The 22017-nt window shown below is 40.3% G+C and overlaps 1 long non-coding RNA gene across 1 annotated transcript in view; it reads left to right on the top strand.

Annotated features, from left to right (window-relative positions):
• LOC137649689 (uncharacterized) overlaps nt 1–16676 on the top strand; it is a 71283-nt gene extending 54607 nt beyond the window's left edge. The window contains exon 4 of the long non-coding RNA XR_011045824.1: nt 12425–16676. This is a non-coding gene — a long non-coding RNA (uncharacterized lncRNA). The remainder of the gene's footprint in view (nt 1–12424) is intronic.
• Nucleotides 16677–22017: the final 5341 nt, after the last annotated feature.

Genomic DNA, 22017 nt, shown 5'->3' with positions numbered 1-22017 from the left:
CATCTTCAAGCAGAAGGATGCTATAAAGAGCACCAAGCCTTCCAAAGGATTAACCATCCTTTCCAAGCTGCGTAGTGATATTCACGACGAGATGGAGAGGCTTCTTTTGATCTGGATAAAGGAGAAACAGTTGCCGGGAGATAGTGTGACCGAGACAATCATATGTGAGAAGGCCAGTCGAATCTATAATGACTTGAAAGGGAAGCAAGCAGCCGAGAAAGGCGAGACTTCGACGCCAGCGGAAACCTTCAAAGCCAGTCGTGGCTGGCTGGATAATTTCAAGAAACGGACTGGGATACACTCTGTTGTGAGGCATGGGGAATCAGCAAGTTCCGACACGAATTCCGCTGCAGACTTCGTCACAACCTTTGCCTCTGTTATCGCCCAACATGGCTTCATCCCCCAACAAGTCTTCAACTGCAATGAAACTGGCCTTTTCTGGAAGAAGATGCCCAGGAGGACTTTCATCACGGCAGAGGAGAAGGGACTACCGGACCATAAACCCATGAAGCACCGGTTAACTCTAGCCTTATGTGCCAATGCCAGCGGTGACTGTAAGTTCAAGCCACTGCTGGTGTACCACTCTGAAAACCCATCTGCTTTTAAGAGCCAAAGGATCTTAAAAGGAAAACTGCAAGCGATGTGGCGCGCTAATGCTAAAGCTTGGGTTTCCCGGCATTTCTTCACAGAATGGGTTAATCTGTGCTTTGGTTCGGCAGTAATGCCGCTGGTCACCCTCCTGGTCTCGAAGAGGACATTTTTGATGAATTCAGGTTCATCAAGGTCCTTTATCTCCTGCCCAACATCACGCCACTCCTCCAGCCCATGGACCAACAAGTTATTTCCAACTTTAAAAAACTGTACACAAAGCATTTGTTCAAGAAATGCTTCGATATCACAGACAACACCAATCTCACCCTTTGGGAATTTTGGAAGGGACATTTCAACATCGTGCATTGTTTTAAAATTATTGACAATGCATGGCAGGGTGTCACAAGTCGAACTCTTAATTCAGCGTGGAAGAAATTGTGGCCAGCTTCCGTTGCTGAGAGGGACCTTGAAGGGTTCGATACGACAGACCCTGATGACCCCAAACCTGTTGTGATGGATGAAATTGTGTCTCTTGGAAAGTCCATGGGGCTGGAGGTAGGCGAGAAAGACGTGAACAACCTTGTCAAAGAGCATCAGGAAGAGCTCATGACAATGGAATTGATCGAACTCCAGGAGATGCAACATTCGGAGGTGTTGCAGGAGCTCAGTAGGGAGGGGGAGGTGGAAGAGGAGGCCCGCCTTTCTATGACAGAAATCAAAGACATGTTAGCGAAGTGGCAGGAGTTTTCTAATTTTATGGAAAAGAGGCACCCGTACAAGATGGCGAGTGGCCGTGCGTTAGCCTTGTGTGACGACACTTGCGTGCGTCATTTTCGCAATACTTTGAAGTGGAGACAAAAGCAAATATCCCTAGATAGGTTCCTTTTAAAAAGGCCGTCAAAAAGTGCAGGTGAAAGCAAGGCAAAAAGAGCCAAGTCGGAAGAAGTAAAGTAAGAAAATGAAAATGAAAACAAAATGTAGAATTAAGTTTAGTGTAACGTAAGATTAACATTTTATTTTTAAGTGTGTGTACAGTAAGCTAATTTCATTTAAGTTAAATTTGAAGTTGAATTTCATTCAAGTTGAATTTCATTCAAGTTGAATTTAAAGTTAAGGTTATGTTACATAGTGTTACAAAAGTGTTGCGTACCAAATGTGTTGCCGTTAAGTCTCTCTCCTCCCTGTCCTCTCTCCCTCCTCCTCCTCCTCCTCCTCCTCCGCCGTTAGCCGCTACCGTCCGTCTCGAAGGTAAGAACTCCATAATAATGTTACATTTCATAACCAGTTCATAGCCATTTGTTATTTTGTTAGCATAGGATGTTGATTACAACCACTAAAAACATGTTTTTCCCTTTGTAATATACTGTTTTTAGAGTTTTTCTCAGAGGGTGGGTACGGATTAGTTTGTTCGTAGTTATTTTATATGGAAAAAATTCATCTGAGATACGAGAAAATTGAAATACAAGCTCGGTCCCGGAACGGATTAAACTCGTACCTCAAGGTATTACTGTATAGGTGTGTGTACATATTATATATATATATATATATACATTTTATATATATATATATATATATATATATATATATATATATATATATATATATATATGTGTGTGTGTGTATATATATATATATAAAACGGATATGCAGAGTCGCATAGCATAAATAATTTAATTCCTTTGAAATTATAAGTAAAGTAAAAGACCTTGCATATGTTTTTAATTTTTGGGGGTGGGGGCAAACTGGTTATAAACCCCCATCTTCCAAGCTAGTCTCTCTCCCCTTTTCCCCATTCATCACTCTGTGTAGCATAAGTTAAGTGTTTTAGGTAACACCTTTTTTTTGTTCAAGGTATTTAATCAAATATTCATACTTTCTTTGGTGAATCATTCCTTTGTGACGGAAGACTGTAATGTGTTTTGCTTCTATAGTGGTTTAACCCTTAAATGGTTCCTGAAAATTAGAATATTTATGCAATACCTGAAATAATATTGCACAAAAACTTTGATAATCTAGGATGCAAAATTAAAATTTCTTTCACAATACTGACTTGACAAAATATATTTCATCAAATATTTTTATAAAAATGCTGTCCCCTTAAATTCCACTCGATGCTTTTGTATCCTTTTATCACCTTGGATGCTTCAGTATACTGTACTACCTCCTTTTATATGTTGTCTCTTTAAGATGGGATCAACCTTAAGTGATGGTGAGTAACATTTGCATCAAACATTAAAAATTTTATGTCCAACCTGTTTCATTGTTTTGCCTACACCTTCTTTCTCAGTCTTGCCTGCGCCCTCTATCTCTTGCTTGCCTGCACCTTCTATCTCTTGCTTGCCTGCACCTTCTATCTCTTGCTTGCCTGCAACCTCTTTCTCTGTCTTGCCTGCATCCTCTTTCTCAATCTGGCCTACAAACTCTCTCAGTCTTGACTGCACCCTCTTTCTCAGTCTTGCCTGCACCTTCTTTCTCTGTCTTGCCAGGATCCTCTTTCTCTGTCTTTCCTGTATCCTCTTTCTCTGTCTTGCCTGCATCCTATTTTTCAGCCAGGTAGGCACCCTCTTTCTCATTCTTGCCTGCACACTTTCTCTGTGTTGGCTGACACCCTCCTTCTCTCTGTTGTCTGCACCCTCTTTATCTGTCTTGCTTGCACCCTCTTTCTCTTTCTTGTCCACACCCTCTTTCTCTGTCTTGCCTGCAGCCTCTTTTTCTGTCTTGCCAGCACCCTCTTTCTCTGTCTTGCTTGCACCCTCTTTCTCTCTGTTGTCTGCACCCTTTTTCTATGTCTTGCCTGCACCCTCCTTTTCTGTCTTTTCTACACCCTCTTTCTCTTTCTTGTCCACACGCTATTTCTCTATCTTGTTTGCACCCTCTTTCTCTGTCTTGCCTGCATCCTCTTTCTCTGTTTTGCTTGCACCCTCTTTCTCTATCTTGAAAGCACCCTTTTTCTCTGTCATGACTGCACATGCTTTCAGTCTTGCCTGCACCCTCTTTCTCTGTCTTGACTGCACCCTCTTTTCTTTGTGTTGCCTGCACCATCTTTCTCGGTTTTGCTTTACCCTCTTCCTCAGTCTTGCTTCCACTCTCTTTCTCTGTGTTGCTTGAACCCTCTTTCTCTGTTGTCTGCACCCCTTTTCTATGTCTTGCTTGCACCCTCTCTTTCTGTCTTTTCTACGCCCTCTTTCTTTTTCTTGTCCACACCCTCTTTCTCTGTCTTGCCTGCACCCTCTTTCTCTGTCTTGAAAGCACCCTCTTTCTGTCTTGTCTGCACCCTCTTTCTCTGTCTTGCCTGCACCCTCATTCTTTGTCTTGATTGCACCCTTTTTTCTTTGTGTTGCTTGCACCCTCTTTCTCTGTTTTGTCTGCACCCTCTTTCCCAGTCTTGTCTGCACCCTCTTTCCCAGTCTTGTCTGCACCCTCTTTCTCTGTCTTGCTTGCACCCTCTTTCTCTGTCTTGCTTGCACCCTCTTTCTCTGTCTTGCTTGCACCCTCTTTCTTTGTATTGCTTGCACCTATTTTCTCAGTTTTGCTTCACCCTCTTTCTCGAACTTGCTTGCACCCTCTTTCTCTGTCTTTCTGGCACCGTCTTTCTCTGTCTTTCTGGCACCGTCTTTCTCTGTCTTCCATACATCCTCTTTCTCTGTCTTCCCTACATCCTCTTTCTCTGTCTTCCCTACATCCTCTTTCTCTGTCGTGACTGCACCCTCTTTCTTTTTATTGCTTGTACCTATTTTCTCAGTTTTGCTTAACCCTCTTCCTCTGTCCTGCTTGAACATTCTTTCTCTGTCATGACTGCCCCCTCTTTTTCTGTCATGCTTGCACCCCCTTTCTCTGCCGTGCTTCCACCCTCTTTCTCTGTCTTCCCTGCACTCTCTTTCTATGTCGTGACTGCACCCTCTTTCTTTGTATTGTTTCCACTTATTTTCATAGTTTTGCTTCACCCTCTTTCTCGGTCTTGCTTGCACCCTCTTTCTCTGTCTTGCTTGAACCTTCTTTCTCTGTCATGACTGCACCATATTTTTCTGTCTTGCTTGCACCCTCTTTCTGTCTTGCTCGCACCCTCTTTCTCTGTCTTCCCTGCACCCTCTTTTTCTGTCGTGACTGAACCCTCTTTTTTTGTATTGCTTGCACCTATTTTCTCAGTTTTACTTCACCCTCTTTCTCGGTCTTGCCTGCACCCTCTTCCTCTTTCTTGCTTGAACCTTCTTTCTCTGTCATGACTGCACCCTATTTCTCTGTCGTGACTGCACCCTCTTTCTCTCTCTGTCGTGACTGCACCCTCTTTCTCAATCTGTCTTGACTGCACCTTCCTTCTTTGTGTTGCCTGCACCTTCTTCCTCTATCTTGCCTGCACCCTCTTTTGCTGTCTTTTCTGCACCTTCTTTCTCTTTCTTGTCCCTACCCTATTTCCCTGTCTTGCTTGCACCCTCTTTCTCTGTCTTCCTACACCCTCTTTCTCTGTGTTGCCTACGCCCTCTTTCTCTGTCTTGCCTGCACCCTCTTTCTCTTTTTGCCCACACGCTCTTTCTCTGTCTTTATCTGCACCCTCTTACTTTTATGTTGCCTGCACCTTGTTAATAAGTTTTACCCGCACCCCTTTTCCCTGCCTTGCCCGCAGCCTCTTTCTCTGCCTTGCCTGCGCCCCCTTTCTCTGTCTTGCCTGCACTCTTTCTCTTTCTTCCCTGCACCCTTTTTCCCTCTCTTGACTGCACTCTCTTTCTCTGTCTTGCCTGCACCCTCTTTCTCTGTCTTGCCTGCACCCTCTTTCTTTGTCTTGCCTGCACCCTCTTTCTCTGTCTTGCCTGCACCCTCTTTCTCTGTCTTGCCTGCACCCTCTTTCTCTGTCTTGCCTGCAGTTTCTTTCTCTGTGTTGGTTGCACCCTCTTTCTCTGTCTTCCCTGCACCCTTTTTATCTGTCGTCTCAGCACCACATTACTCTGTGTTGCCTGCACCTTCTTTCTCAGTTCTGCCTGCACTCCATTTGTCTGTCTTGCCTGCACCCTCTTTCTCTGTCTTGCCTGCACCCTCTTTCTCTGTCTTGCCTGCACCCTCTTTCTCTGTCTTGCCTACACCCTCTTTCTCTGTCTTGCCTGCAGTCTCTTTCTCTCTGTTGGTTGCACCCTCTTTCTCTGTCTTCCCTGCACCCTATTTATCTGTCGTCTCAGCACCACATTTCTCTGTGTTGCCTGCACCTTCTTTCTCAGTTCTGCCTGCACTCCCTTTGTCTGTGTTGCCTGCACCCTCTTTATCTGTGTTGCCTACACCCTCTTTCTCTGTGTTGCCTGCACCCTCTTTCTCTGTCTTGCCTACACCCCTTTCTCTGTCTTGTCTGCACCCTCTTTCTTTATGTTGTCTGCATCCCTTTTCTCTCTGTTGCCTGCACCCTCTTTCTCCGTCTTGCCTACACCCTCTTTCTCCGTCTTGCTTGCACCCTCTTTCTCAGTTGTGCTTGCACCCTCTTGTTCTGTCTAGCTTGCACCCTCTTGCTCTGTCTTGCCTGTCCCCTCTTTGTGTTGCGTGCATCTTTTTTTCTCAGTTTTGCCTGCACCCTCTTTCTCTATGTTGCCTGCACCTTATTTCTCTGTCTTGCTTGCACCTTCTTTTTTTGTCTTCCTTGTACCCTCTTTCTCTTTTTTGGCCTCAGACACACTTTCTCTTTCTTGCCTGCATCCTCTTTCCTTGTGTTGTTTGCACCTTTTTTATCAGTTTTGCCTGCACCCTCTTTCTCTGTGTGGCTTGCACCATCTTTCTCTGCGTTGCCTGCACCTTCTTTCTCTGCATTGCCTGCACCTTCCCTCTTTCTCTGTCTTGCCTACACCCCCTTTCTCATTATTACCTGCACCCTCTTTCTCTGTTTTGCCTGCACCCTCTATCCCTGTCTTGATTGCGCCCTCTTTATTTGTGTTGCATGCCCCTTTTTTTTTTTTGCCTGCACCCCCTTCCTCTGTGTTGCTTGCACCCTCTTTCTCTGTCTTGCTTATACCCTCTTTCTCTGTCTTGCCTGATCCCTCGTTCTGTCTTGCCTACACCCTCTTTCTCTGTCTTGCCTACACCCTCTTTCTCTGTCTTGCCTACACACTCTTTCTCTGTCTTGCCTACACCCTCTTTCTCTCTTTTTTCACATTCTTTTGATCTGTCTTGCCTCCACCCTCTCTCTGTCTTGTCAGCACCCTCTTTCTCTGTCTTTCCCACACCCTTTTTCTCTATCATGCCTACGCCATTTTTCTCTGTGTAGCCCACGTCCTTTTTCTCTGTCTTACCCGCAACCTCTTTCTCTCTCTTGCTCACACCCTCTTTCTCTGTCTTGTCTCCACCCTCTTTCTCTGTCTTGACCATATCCTCTTTCTCTGTCTTGTCTCCACCCTCTTTCTCTGTCTTGCTCACACCCTCTTTCTCTGTCTTGCCCCTACCCTCCTTCACTGTCTTGACCATACCCTCTTTGTCTGCTTAGCCTGCATCCTCTTGCTCTGCCTTGTCTCCATTCTCTTGCTCTGCCTTGTCTCCATTCTCTTTCTCTGTTTTGTCTGCGCCTTCTTTCTCTGTCAGGTCTCCACCCTCTTTCACCGTCTATCCCACACCCTCTTTCTCTGTCTTTCCCACACCTTCTTTCTCTGTCATGCCCACACCCTCTTTCTCAGTCTTGTTTCCACCTTTTTTGTCTCTTGCCCCCACCCTTTTTTATTTCAGGCCTGCATCCTCTTTATCTGCCTTGTCTCCATCCTCTTTTTCTGTCTTGTCCCCACCTTCTTTGTCTGTCTTGTCTCCAGCCTCTTTCTCTGTCTTGCCCGAACTCTCTTTCTCTGTCTTTACTGAAGTCTCTTTTCTGTCTTGCCCACATCCTCTTTCTCTGTCTTTCCCACACCCTCTTGCTCTGTCTTATATTCACCCTTTTTCTCTGTCTAGCCCACACTCTTTGTCTTATCTCCACCTTTTTTTTTCTCTTTCTTGCCCGTACCCTCTTTCTCTGCCATGTATCCATCCTCTTCCTCTGTCTTGCCCGCACATTCTTTCTCTTGTTTTGTCTTCACCCTCTTCCACTGTCTTTCCCCCACCCTCTTTCTCTGTCTTGTCTCCACCCTCTTTCTCTGTCTTGCCCACATTCACTCTGTCTTATCACCACCCTTTTTCTCTGTCTTGCGTGCATCCTCTTTCTCTGCCACGTTTCCATCCTCTCTCTCTCTGGCCCGCATCCTCTTACTCTGTCTTGTCTCCGCCCTCTTTCTCTGTCTTGCCCACACCTTCTTTCTGTCTTGTCTCCACCCTCTTTCTTGGTCTTGCCCACACCCCTTTTCTCTGTCCTGTCTCCATCCTCTCTCTATCTTGCCCACCCCCTCTTTCTCTGTCTTGTCTCCACCCCTTTCCACTGTCTTGTCTCCACCCTCTTTCTCTGTCTTGCCCGCATCCTCTTTATCTGCCTTGTCTCCATCCTCTCTCTCTGTCTTATCCTCACCTTTTTTCTCTGTCTTGTCTCCACGCGCTTTCTCTGTCTTACCTTCACCCTCTTTTTCTGTCTTACCTACATCCTCTTTCTCTGACTTACCAACCCCTTCTCTCTGTGTCTTACCAACCCCTTCTCTCTCTGTCTTATGTCCATCCTCTTTCACTTTCTTTCCTACACCCTCTTCTCTGTCTTGCCCGCATCCTCTTTCTCTGCCTTGTTTCCATCCCTCTCTCTGTCTTGCCCGCGTCCTCCTTCTCTATCTGGTCTCCACCTTCATTATCTGTCTTGCCCACACCTCCTCTCTGTCTTGTCTCCACCCTCTCTCTGTCTTGCCCACACTTTCTTTGACTTATCTCCAACTTTTTTCTCTGTCTTGCTTGCACACACTTTCTCTGTCTTGTCTCCACCCTCTTCCTCTATCTTGCCTGCACTCTTTCTCTGTCTTGTCTCCACCTTCTTTCTATGTCTTTCCCACACCCTCTTTATCTGACTTGCCCACACCCTCTCTCTCTGTCTTGTCTCCACTCTTTCTCTGTCTTGCCCGCACCTTCTTTCTTTGACGTGTCTCCACCCCTTTCTCTGTCTTGCCCAAACCCTCTTTCTCTGTCATGTGTCCACCCTCTTTCTTGCCCGCACCCTCTTTCATTGTCTTTTCTCCATCTTCTCTCTATATATACCTAAGATGCATCCCAGGCCATCCAAGACTGGAAGATGCAAAATACATCAGAAAATGCATTAGCAACGAGGTGCCTCACTGACGAACCTGGGGGAACCCAAACATAGAATAAGGCAATAAGGTAAGGCAATCTCTCCCACACCCTCTTTCTCTGTCTTGTCTCCATCCTTTCTCTATCTTGCCAGCACACACTCTGTCTGTCTTGTCTCCACCCTCTTTCTCATGCTTGCCTGCACTCTCTTGCTTTGTCTATCTCCACCCTCTTTCTCTGTCTTGCCTGCACCCTCTTTCTCTGTTTTGTCTCCACACTTTTTCTGTCTTTCCCAGACCCTCTTTCTCTGTCGTGTCCCCACCCCCTTTCTCTTTATTGCCTGCACCCTCTTTCTCTGTCTTGTCTCCATCCCCTCTCTATCTTGCCTGCACTCTCTCTCTTTGTCTTGTCTCCACCCTTTTTCTCTATCTTGCCTGCACCCTCTCTCTCTGTCTTGTCGCCACCCTTTTTCTCTGTCTGGTGCCCTTCCTCTCTCTATCTTGCCCGCACTCTCTTTCTCTGTCTTGTCTTGCCCGCACTCTCTCTCTCTGTCTTGTCTCCACCCTATTTCCCTGTCTTACCCGCCCCATCTTTCTCTGTCTTTCCCACCCCCTCTTTCTCTGTTGTGTCTCCATCTTCTTTCTCTTTCTTGCCCGCACCTTCTTTCTCTATCTTGCCTCCATCCTCTCTCCATCTTGCCCCCACTGTCTTTCTCTGTCTTGTCTCCACCCTCTTTCTCTGTGTTTCCCACACCCTCTTTCTCTGTCTTGCCTGCCCCCACTTTTTCCTTCTTGTCTCCATCATCTTGCCCACACTCTCTTTCTGTCTTTTCTCCACTCTCTTTCTCTGTCGTGTCTCCACCCTCTTTCTCTTTCTTGCCCGCACCTTCTTTTTCTGTCTTGTCTACATCCTCTCTCTATCTTGCCTGCACTCTCTTTTTTTTCTTTTCTCCACCCTCTTTCTCTTTCTTGCCCACACCCTTTTTCTCTGTCTTGTCCCCATCCTCTCTCTATCTTGCCTGCACTCTTTTTCTCTGTCTTGCCTGCACCCTCTTTCTCTGTCTTGTCTCTATCCTTTCTCTATCTTTCCCGCACTCTCTTTCTGTCTTGCCTCCACCCTCTTTCTCTGTCGTGTCTCCACCCTCTTTCTCTGTCTTGTCTCCTTCCTCTCTATCTTGCCCGCACTCTCTTTTTCTGTCTTTTCTCCACCCTTTTTCTCTTTCTTGCTCGCACCCTCTTTCTCTTTCTTGCCCGCACTCTCTTTCTCTTTCTTGCCTGCACCCTCTTTCTCTGTTTTGTCCCCATCCTTTCACTATCTTGCCTGCACTCTCTTTCTCTGTCTTGCCTGCACCCTCTTTCTTTGTCTTGTCTCCATCCTCTCTCTATCTTTACCGCACTCTCTGTCTTGTCTCCTCCTTCTTTCTCTGTCTTGTCTCCTCCTCTTTCTCTGTCTTGTCTCCACCCTCTATCTCTGTCTTGTCTCCATCCTCTCTCTATCTTTCCCGCACTCTCTTTCCTTTTTGTCTCCTCTCTCTTTCTCTGTCATGTCTCCACCCTCTTTCACTGCCTTGTCTCCATCCTCTCTCTCTATCTTTCCCACATACACTTTCTGTCTTGTCTCCACCCTCTTTCTGTCTTGTCTCCACCCTCTTTCTGTCTTGTCTCCACCCTCTTTCTCTGTCGTGTCTCCACCCTTTTTCTCTGTCTTGTCTCCATCCTCTCTATCTTTCCCGCACTTTCTTTCTGTCTTGTCTGCACCCTCTTTCTCTGTCGTGTCTCCACCCTCTTTCTCTGTCTTGTCTCCATCCTCTCTATCTAGTCCGCACTCTCTTTCTCTGTCCTATCTCCACCCTCTTTCTCTGTCTTGTCTCCACCCTCTTTCTCTGTCGTGTCTCCACCCTCTTTCTCTGTCGTGTCTCCACCCTTTTTCTCTATCTTGCCCGCACTCTCTTTATCTGTCTTGTCTCCACCCTCCTTCTCTGTCTTGTCTCCACCCTCCTTCTCTGTCTTGCCTGCATCCTTTTTCCCTGTCTTTTCTCCAACCTCTCTCTATCTTGCTAGCACTCTCTCCCCCTGTCTAATCGCCACCCTCTTTCCCTGTCTCGCCCGCACCCTCTCTCTCTGTCTTGTTTCCACCCTCTTTCTCTGTCTTGTTTCCACCCTCTTTCTCTGTCTTGTTTCCACCCTCTTTCTCTGTCTTGTTTCCACCCTCTTTCTCTGTCTTGTCCCCTTCTCTCTCCATCTTGCCCGCACTCTCTTTCTCTGTCTTGTCTCCACCCTCTTTTTCTGTCTTGCCCGCACCCTCTTTCTCTGTCCTGTCTCCACCCTTTTTCTCTGTCTTGGCTCCACCCTCTTTCTCTGTCTTTCCCTCACTCTCTTTCCCTGTCTTGCCTGCACCCTCTTTCTCTGTCTTATCTCCACCCTTTTTCTCTGTCTTGTGTGCACCCTCTCTCTGTGTCCTGTCTCCACCCTCTTACTCTGTCCTGTCTCTACTCTTTTTTTCTCTTTCTTGCCCGCACCTCCTTTCTCTGTCTTGTCTTCATCCTCTCTTTATGTTGCCCACACCCTCTTTCTCTGTCGTGTCTCCATCCTCTCTCTATCTTGTCCACACCCTCTTTCTCTGTCTTTTCTCCATCCTCTCTTTATCTTTCCCGTAATCTCTTTCTCTGTCTTGTTTCCACCCTCTTTCTCTTGTCTTTTCTCCATCCTCTCTCTATCTTGTCCGCACCCTCTTTCTCTGTCATTTCTCCATCCTCTCTTTATCTTGCCCACACTCTCGTTCTCTATCTCTGTCTCCACCCTCTTTCTCTGTCTTTCCCACACCCTCTTTCTCTGTGTTGCCTGCACCCTCTTTCTCTGTCTTGTCTCTACCCTCTTTCTCTTGTCTTGTCTACACCTTCTTTCTCTGTCTTGTCTCCATCCTCTCTTTATGTTGCCCACACCCTCTTTCTCTGTTGTGTCTCCATCCTCTTTATCTTGCTCGCACCCTCTTTCTCTGTCTTGTTTCCACCCTCTTTCTCTGTCTTTTCTCCATCCTCTCTTTCTCTGTTTTGTCTCCACTCTCTTTTTCTGTCTTGTCTCCACTCTCTTTCTCTTGGCCGCACCTTCTTTCTCTGTCTCGTCTCCATCCTCTCTTTATGTTGCCCACACCCTCTTTCTCTCTCATATCTCCATCCTCTCTATCTTGTCCGCACCCTCTTACTCTGTCTTTTCTCCATCCTCTCTTTATCTTGCCCGCACTCTTTCTCTGTCTTGTCTACTCTCTTTCTCTTGCCTGTCCACCTCCTCTATCTGTGTGTTGCCCTAGCCCTCTTTCCCTGTATTGCCCACACTATATCTCTTTCTTGCCCTCACCCTCTCTCTGTTGCCCACACACGTCTTGGTCTTGCTCTAAGAAAATAAATTGTCAGTTAAGTGGTTTTTTTTACCTTGATATTTTGCTGTTCACTACTAGTCTCTCTCTCTCTCTCTCTCTCTCTCTCTCTCTCTCTCTCTCTCTCTCTCTCTCTCTCTCTCTCTCTCTCTCTCTCTCAAATGCGGTTGTAGCTGGGCTAGTAATTTTAAAAAGATGCAAGTACCTTAAATATACTTGATTCAGTTGTAATTCCAATTTTATAGCATCTAATTTAATTTTTTTTTCAAGATTTCAAGTGTACGTTTTTAATATTGTATTTCTTTTCCAGGATAATGGTGAATGCTTCACTCACGGGACCTTGATATTCCTTAAAGGTCAAGAATACACGTATGACATCGCCATGTAACTGAGGACGATCGTAAAAGAATTCACACCAAGTGTTTGTAGTGGATTGTGCCATGAAAGTGAACCCTACCGAGGAATTCAAAACGGCTTCAAGTCCAACACGAAATTCAAGGAATATAGGAATATAATATATTTCTGCATTTTTTTTAATGTAGTAAGAAAACAATAAAACTAAACCTTTTCTCCGGAGACACTTTTATTTAAATCTTTAAAAATAAAATTTCAAAGTGTGGGATGGTTACTAAGTTTCTTGGCTAAAAAAAATTATTTTATTTTTTTATACCTTCAAAAGCCAGCTTTGCAATGGCCCAAGGAAGGCAAGAGTCGTTCTCAGCAGAAGGAAAATCTGGCATACACTGCCACCCATCAGAACAGAGGGTTCAAATTATGAATTTTGTGAGAGTTGTCGTCTGGTCGTCTGCTAATTCAGTAGTGGATGGCTCCTCAATACTCTATGTGCTTTGCATAACTATTTGTATTACCACTGCTTTAGAATTTGTAACATCATCTATTAATGTAATTCTGACATGGAATTGATTTATATTACTTGTATGCAAAGTTAACTAAAGGGTTTTATGATTACAATTTATTAAATGTCATGCTTCTATTGAACCACCTACAGTTCACATGAGACTGGCATAGTTTGTCCGTGGAATTTCATGGCCCAAAAAAAATAAAAAATTACTCAAGCATGACTAAACTCTACGGGCTTAAACCAAATATATTGTTGCTAAGTTGGTTTTCTTATGAAGTTAACCAGACGTTATCCCAAGTCTTGTAAGAGAAAACGGGCATGGTATATTATCACAGAAAACCACCAATCGGCAATATTTTGACATTGGTATGTTGAATTAATTACTCGAACTTTCTAGTGGGAAGTCTTGGTGAAATTACCTTGCACCTAACAGATTTTAACTCCGATGTGTATTTTGTATCTTTGTCATGAACGTACTTGAAAAAATTATGAAATGTTAATTACAACACGTTTAATGTTCGTGGGAGTTTTAAAGTTACCCAAAACCTTATCGTGAATAATGATTGTTATAATCACAGACTTAATTACTGCGTATTTTTAAAACTATCTCTGGGAAATACGTTTTAAAGCTTTTACTTCATAGAGAGCATAAATATAATTTTGAAAACGTTAATTAGGATTTTATGAACGTTAAATCTTGACTTATGAACTGAATCTATCTTGTATAGTTTGTAATAGTTATTCACAGTATGAATATGATGCATATGTATTTTTTATCTAAGAATACAGGCCACCACTGTAAATGGTGCTAGTAATCTAGTGACTTATACATAATATAAGCAATTGGTTTAGTATTCAGGATTCTTCCAACACAAACGACATTTGAGTGAAGCAATATTAATTGTATTTTATAACCTAATTTCAATTAAATTGCAACAGATGTCTTGCTGACTTTATAAATTCTCAACTGAAAAGTATGCATTTTTTTTAATCAGTGTATGTTATATAATTAAACTTCACTTTGTTTTCTTATAATGAATCAGGAACTTGTGCTTCATATTGACCTATTTCCAATAAACAGTCTCACTGATCAGGAATTTATTTGGATATTCTCATCAAATGTCTATGCAAATAAACTCAAAATGGGTTTATCAAATTAAAAATAACCGTTCAAGATTTTTCTTTATTCATTACCTCAATCTACAAAACCTTTAAATCTCATTAAGTCATTTACAACACAAGTAGTTACTCCAGACTCGTGCAGCCTCCACAAAAGCAGACAAGATAACAAATATCCAGATCGTCTTTTGGTTTCACACCATTCGATGTCCGTGATTGAGTCGGGTAAACAGGAGAAGACGTGGGCGAATATTCTCGCTATCCCTACTTCCTCCCCCAGCAGGATAGCCAAATCGGACCGAAGTCACCTTCTACAACACGTGGACCACCAGGCTAACTTTAGATTCTGCTGTGTGATAAATTCACTAATGCTCTTCTATAGAATTGCACACTGAACAAATGTTCATGGTTATTTAATCACCTACCCCATTCTTTATCTTTCTATATTGGCTAAATTATGATTTTTATAACTTAGATAGCCTAACCAGGGTATATGAATTTTTTTTACCTATCATTTCATACTTAAATTAGTTAATCTCCAATCCCATTCTCTTTATATTGACTAAATTAGGATTAGGTAAAAATTCTGGCTAATCGTTTGGCGAACATTCTACATCACCTAAACCAGGATGATCAACTTTTTACCAGTCATATTATAGACTTCAATGGACTAAATTAGTATTGTTTACTAATATTTCTGGACAATTCTCGTTTTTTTTCAGTCTAGAGATTGTCTTAAAACAAATTTGTTCATTTTATTTACAAAATTAATTTGACTACATTATGATATACAAACATTTCTGGGCATTTTTTTACTCATTTTACAAATGACTATGCCAAGGTCAAGGACAAACAACAGAAGGTTCCATACATAATTATCTGAATCATTACAATGACATGAAAAGAAGCAATTACACAACTTCCCTGTCAGTCGTTTAGACTGTGCTATTAACACGTACTTGGGGCCATTTGTTTGAAACGGATGCAATTATTGATGGTTGCTATTCATAAATCATAATTCATGACATTCGTAACCACAGTTTTTTTTTTTTTACCGAGCAACTACAAAAAATTAATTGGTAAACTATCGGAATTTTTTTTTTCTTTTATTTCAAAAATGTTAAAAGAAACGTGATTTGATAAAATTCAAATTTCGAATTCTCTGAAATATAAAATATCAAGCTAACAATGTTTTGAATATCAAATATCGAGTAAGATTTAATTAAATCCTTTGAAATATTACTTTAATACAAATGAATTTAAAATCAAGACTGCTTTAGTTTTCGTAAGCAGGAAATATTAATAAAGGTTTAAATGCCATCAGAAGAAATTAGTAAAACATCCCTTCTTTGTCTTTATTAAAATATTAAAACTATCGCATATTGGCTAAACGTTTATTATAGAATACATAATGAACAAAATCTATACAGGATGGCTAACAATCGACGTAATCAGATATCGTGCTTTAGTTAGATAGCATTGCAAACGAACATTCTGATTAAGATGGCCTTATCGCTAATTGGATTAAAAACAAGCTCATATCAGGCAATCGCTACACAGTGATAACTTTTTAAAAACTTAAAAATTACCGAAATCATCCAATAATGAGCATTTTTAAAAGTTTTAAATAAAATATTTACAACGATTAACTTAATTTGAAAAGGCACTAGGTACACAATTCATATGTACCTCTTTAATTAACGTCCTTTTAACTTTTTCTTTTATATTAATGAATAGGAAGCAATGAGTTATGACGACTGACCCAAGCATTAAACCTATTAATTCGTGGTTTTCTCTTTTTTCTTTTTTTTTAACCTGAAGGTTGTTACAACTTATGAAACGCGGACTTCTGCTACCAGGAGCCAGTCCGATAAATTTAGCTAATTTTAAATTTGCAACCTCCAATCAAAATTTTTACACGAAAAGCCTTGCATATTAAAATCTTGATTCACCATTGCCTTCAATTCTTACACAGTTTTGATTATGGGGAGGGAAAGTGTCTCCTTGAATAACACTGTCAACTTTATTTTATCATAATAAAGAGAACGCTAGAGTAATAGTATATTACTAAGGCCCCGTCCACACGAACGATCTTTGCTCGGTAAACTTTGCCTCTCTGCGAGCTAAGCCTGTCGAACGCATTTAAGCTCTTGTCCAAACGACGGTGGTTGGGTAGTGAAAGACTTGCAGTGAGTGAGCCGTGGCCGTCTAGGGTACTGCAGGTGTGACAGGAACTCCACTGTCCCGTGACGTAATTTTTCTGCTATTCTATACTGTTGACGAAGTGAATATAGTTGTTTGTAAAAGGATAAGGGCAAGGTGTAATTTATATACTTAAATTATATTGAGGCACAGACATATCTGTGTATGAAGACGTTTGAGAAAGTCAACAAGTAGATAAAGCACGTAGCAACAAATAACCCTGAAACATTCATCGTCAACGAAATTATAACAATATCATGAAAAAACGTAAACAAAATAGTAAGCAGCACAGATATTTTAAGGAAATGAGTTCAATAAATAATATAAAACTGAGAAAGATAATTTATTATTAAGATATATGTAATAATACAGTACACTGCATAAGTTGCAATTTGGAGATTTTATTTAATTTCTTTGTTTAGAAGATTTACCTTAATTAGGAGTATTGATAATTTATAAGCAGTGCATGTATATATATATATATATATATATATATATATATATATATATATATATATATAAATAATATATATATATATATATGAGTGAGTATATGTATGTATGTCTGCATATATATATATATATATATATATATATATATATATATATATATATATATATATATATATGTCTGCATATATATATATATATATATATATATATATATATATATATGAGTGAGTATATATATGTATGTCTGCATATATATATATATATATATATATATATATATATATATATATAATATATATATATATATATATATATATATATATATGTATGCAAAAGCAGATGTATATATTCGAAAGTGACGGCATGTCATTAGTGTGACAGTTTTATCCCTTTATTGGAAGACTAATTTCCGTCAGGGAAAACCCTTGCCAGGCAAAGCCTTGATACTTCCCTAAACATCAAGGAAGCCCTGTGCGAAGCTTTGCTCGCGGTTTCTCCATTTCTGACGTCACACCGAGCAAAGCTTACCAAGCAGTGCTCGCTCGTGTGGACGGGGCCTAAGAATACTAAAAATTTATTGTATATACACGCATTTGATCAAACTAACAATTAGTAACTTATAACCCTACCACTGGGTAATTGTCCACCTACCAATACATCCAAAATATGATTGATTCTATTAACTGTCAAATAATTCTAAGCCAACTGATCCTACATTTCAACCAAGTAATAAAGCCTTGACCATACCTCAATTTGAGGCATTAAAGGCAATCCTAGTACACATCACCAAACGCAGTACTAATTTGTTAACAAATTTAATGTCACAATATCTGAATTTGTACAGATTAATATTGGAAGCAAAAAAATATTTTAAATTTTACTATTGAAAGCAAAGAAATATTTTCAGTTTTACTATTGTTAACAAATATTTTCAATATTTGTAATCTGTTTTGATATGTAAATATAGAAGAGTCCATTTATATTTGAACTATATGTCAATGAAATATACATGCCGTATGCACGAGAATTATAGAACCAGTGGTATATCTGATATGCCAGTGTTATCACACTGACAGTGCCAACAAGTCCTCATTTCCCTTGAATAGCCAGGTGACGCAGTTAAATCAGTTTAATGATTCTAGATGCGATGCCTTAATGGTTTGGCCGTTGTGGTTTATACCACACAGGAAGCAGTTAAATGGAGAGACTACGTTTAGTACATACGCATCCCCAAATACATTCTCGAGAAACTTATCTATTCAAAACAAATTTAGTTTTAGTAGAATATAACTTCAGCCAAAAATTCTAAAAACTGTTTTGAAAGATGTGTAAAATCTTATTGAATTTAAAGTTAAGTAAATATCCTAGAGATCTGTCAGATATTGAGTAAATGGATTTGAGACCGCTAGTAGGCGACAAACGTCTGTGACAAATTATGACCATCTCAAAGGGGAATATATATATATATATATATAGAGAGAGAGAGAGAGAGAGAGAGAGAGAGAGAGAGAGAGAGAGAGAGAGAGAGAGAGAGAGAGAGAGAGAGAGAGAGAGAGAGAGCGCGCTTTTGAATACCAAGACTTGGAAACAAGTTCTTCACTGAAAAATATTCAGCTGTAGGAATTCGTGATTATTTATGAAAACAATACCTATATTACTTCAAGATAATTGAACACCAATACTCAGTAAATAAAAGAGGAGCTACAATTCTGGCCATTATTACCAAGCTTTGGAAAATCAAGTAATGAATCACTACCAAATTTCTTGATAATTAAGATGTAATAAAAAAATATGAAAACCAGGCCAGGCCATCTTCGGCTATTAGGTAGACTGTAGAACTACCATCTAAAGAAATAGGATCAACTCGGTAAATAAATCCAGATCAAAGGTCAAAGTAAAATTGATGAAAAACTAATTCAAGGGAGAATGTAAATATATGTGAAGTATAAACCCCAGTACCAGATCAATATGAAGCCTTTAAGACAAGATCAAGGATAAATTCGTGAGATATTTCTTCCCAAGCCGAGAATCGAAGAAATATTCATGTCAGTTTTTAAAGCTATTTCCCCATTTTTGGATGATTTAATCTTTAAAAATGTCATCTACGTATACTTTTTCATCTTTTAAGATGGTAAATGTGTAATAGTTAAGGTTGAATCTAGATAAAACCTCGCAGTTAGAAGCTTTGATTTAAAAAGTACAGTACCATACTACTTTATACCTGGCGCACTAAGCCAAGTAGCGAATGGTGATATGAATCTTTAGAAAATTTGTTTATAAATTCATTGGCCTAACATTCCATAGTACACGTACCTCCTATTAATTCTTGAATCAATCTCTATAAATAGCAATCCAGTATATTCCTATCCGGAAATTTCTATTACCAAATTAGTAAACTAAAATTTTCTTTTATTCCAAGCAAACACTAATAGTGTCCTATTCATACCAAGAAACCCTATTCATGTTGTTCCTACACTACCAATAAATGTTTTCCTTACAAACAATTTCCAGTACAGAGATTAAAGAATCTCTCACACGCAGACTTCTAAATCGCCAATGTGGTGATTTATCCCTTCTGTTATTTCACGTACATAAAATCAATGTGAAAACCCAAAACGAAGAGGAGATTTGTGCCACAAGCTGGTACCCCCTTTTAAGGAAGCTGGCACGGTCCTCAAGTGTAATTAAAAGTATTGCAATGTGAGATAAAGGTTAACTTACTATTATTAAGTATTTAAACGTGAAGGTAATTGGCTAACTGACAATTTTTAGTTAGTGTTTATACACATTACTTTAAAAAACTTTTCAATTATTAAAATTCGTAAATTATTTTTATATTGTAATAGATATTTGGAAACTTGCTCCTTGCTTTAAATTTTAAATAAAGTTTGTAAGTTTCACAACTTAAATTATAGAATGAAATATTGATCACGTAAAAAACTTAGTTTCATAAGGTTTTAAGTGTTGACTCTTGGTAGATATTTGACTATTCACTATAAATTTTTTTTAGAGTTTCTTAAATTCAGTTACGACAACTAATCACCAAAGTTTAGGTATTACTTTTTATATAAAGACATTTAACAAGAATATCTGGAAACAAATACCATGTATTTCAAAGGTTAAATGAATTTTAAATGAATTTTAAAGGAATCACGTACTTGAAAAAAACACCTTTAGAAATTTAAGAATGAGGAAAAAATCTTAAACGTAAATCAACTAATTTACGCGAAAATATATTGTTTCTCGTAAAGTTGTATCAGCATATAAGTGAAAACTAGGCTGAATAGAAATACATCCAATTCAGACATTGAATAACATTTTTTTTTTCTTTTTTTAATGCACCACTATATTTCCGAATCTTTAAGACTGAGATGATGTTTAAGTCAGCTGTAATGTAATCTAAACTATTACGTGCCATGTAACCTCACCAAGACAAAACATTCTAGATTTTCAAAAAAAAAATGCCTCTCGGTATTCAGCCATTGCATGAATATATTAAATTGTCATCATAAAACCATTTAGTTAACCTTGCATATAAGTAATACAAATTAATTCCATGTCAGAATTACACCAATAGAACACGTTACAAATTCTCCCGCAGTGGCAATTAAATAGTCAGGCAAAGCACATTGAGTATTAAGGAGCTGTCCACCACTGAATTAGCAGATGACCAGACAACTTCTCTCACAAACTTCATAATTTGAACCCTCTGTTCTGATGGGTGACAGCGTCTGCCAGATTTCCTTCTGCTGAGAACGACTCTTTGCCTTCCTCGGACCATTGCCACACTGGGTCCGGGAGATTTGTTTTATTCTTTCCAAGTACAGTGAGAATACATAATTATACAATATAAATGAGAACTTCTGTACTTTTCTTTATTAATGTAAGATAGGTGATTACTCTATAATCTAAAAAAAAAAAATTATGGGGGCGAGGTCACTAATTCTTATTTGGTCATATATACCCATATCAATTTTGGAGAGAGAGAGAGAGAGAGAGAGAGAGAGAGAGAGAGAGAGAGAGAGAGAGAGAGAGAGAGAGAGAGAGAGAGAGAATCTACCTTCGTACCTAGTTAAAACACGAGGTATTGCTACTAACACTTTTAATGGCCGACCAAGGGAAAGGCCCGTGCCAACAACAAGAGTTGGCTATAATACTCCAACAACAACAACAACAACAACAACAACAACATACTAACACTGAACACTTTTAAGGTATATTACCCAAATCTAAAACTCAAGGGAATAAGCTATGAATGTCTTTAAGGCTAAGTGACACCCAAAAAGGAAATGCATTTGCTTATGTTAACGGGAAATTATAGAAAACTGTGTGCAAGAGAGAGAGAGAGAGAGAGAGAGAGAGAGAGAGAGAGAGAGAGAGAGAGAGAGAGAGAGAACAAACTCGTGGATAAAGAGTTAAAGAGCGAGCGAGGATAGAGGGGGAAAAAGCGAATGAGGATAAGAGGGAAAAAGCGAGTGAGGATAAAGAGTGAAAGAGCCAGCGAGGATAAAGAGGGAAAGAGCCAGCGAGGATAAAGAGGGAAAGAGCCAGCAAGGATAAAGAGGGAAAGAGCCAGCAAGGATAAAGAGGGAAAGAGCAAGCAAGGATAAAGAGGGAAAGAGCAAGCAAGGATAAAGAGGGAAAGAGCAAGCAGGGATAAGGAGGGAAAGAGCAAGCAAGGATAGAGGGGGAAAGAGCAAGCAAGGATAGAGGGGGAAAGAGCAGACAAGGATAAAAGGAAAGAGGGAGAGCTAGGGAAAGAAGGAAAGGGATAAAGCTAGGGAAAGAAGGAAAGAGGGATAGAGCTAGGGAAAGAAGGAAAGGGATAAAGCGAGGGAAAGAGCGACGGAAAAGGGGAAAGAGTGCGAAAGCAAGACTACTAATAGATGGAAAATTTTGAATTATCAACAGTTTAAATATTTCTATCCCACGATTATAAATGAAACCAACCCCAGAATTACCTTGCAAGCACGGGAACAATTTAATTGGTTACCTAAATTAACGTTACTGGAGCTGCAAGAGCAAGGGAAATCCATCTACAGTAAAATAACCGTTAACGGGAGCTTCCAATTCGACCACAGGACATTTGTTAAGGACCAAATGAGATCAGTGTAATGATCAAATACAGTCAAGTACAGGATACTAAGTACAAAAGTTCTCAGAATACAAGATAATACAATGATACATAATTGGCAAGATAATATACATTTTTCAAACAATTTGAGTACTTATAATGGGTTGAATAATATCTGGAACATGTTTATCAA

This window comes from Palaemon carinicauda, chromosome 11 (assembly GCF_036898095.1).
Source record: "Palaemon carinicauda isolate YSFRI2023 chromosome 11, ASM3689809v2, whole genome shotgun sequence".
Classification (NCBI taxonomy): Eukaryota; Metazoa; Arthropoda; class Malacostraca; order Decapoda; family Palaemonidae; genus Palaemon; species Palaemon carinicauda.
The sequence above is the reverse complement of the archived record's forward strand: the minus strand, read 5'-3'. Positions and strand labels throughout refer to the sequence as shown.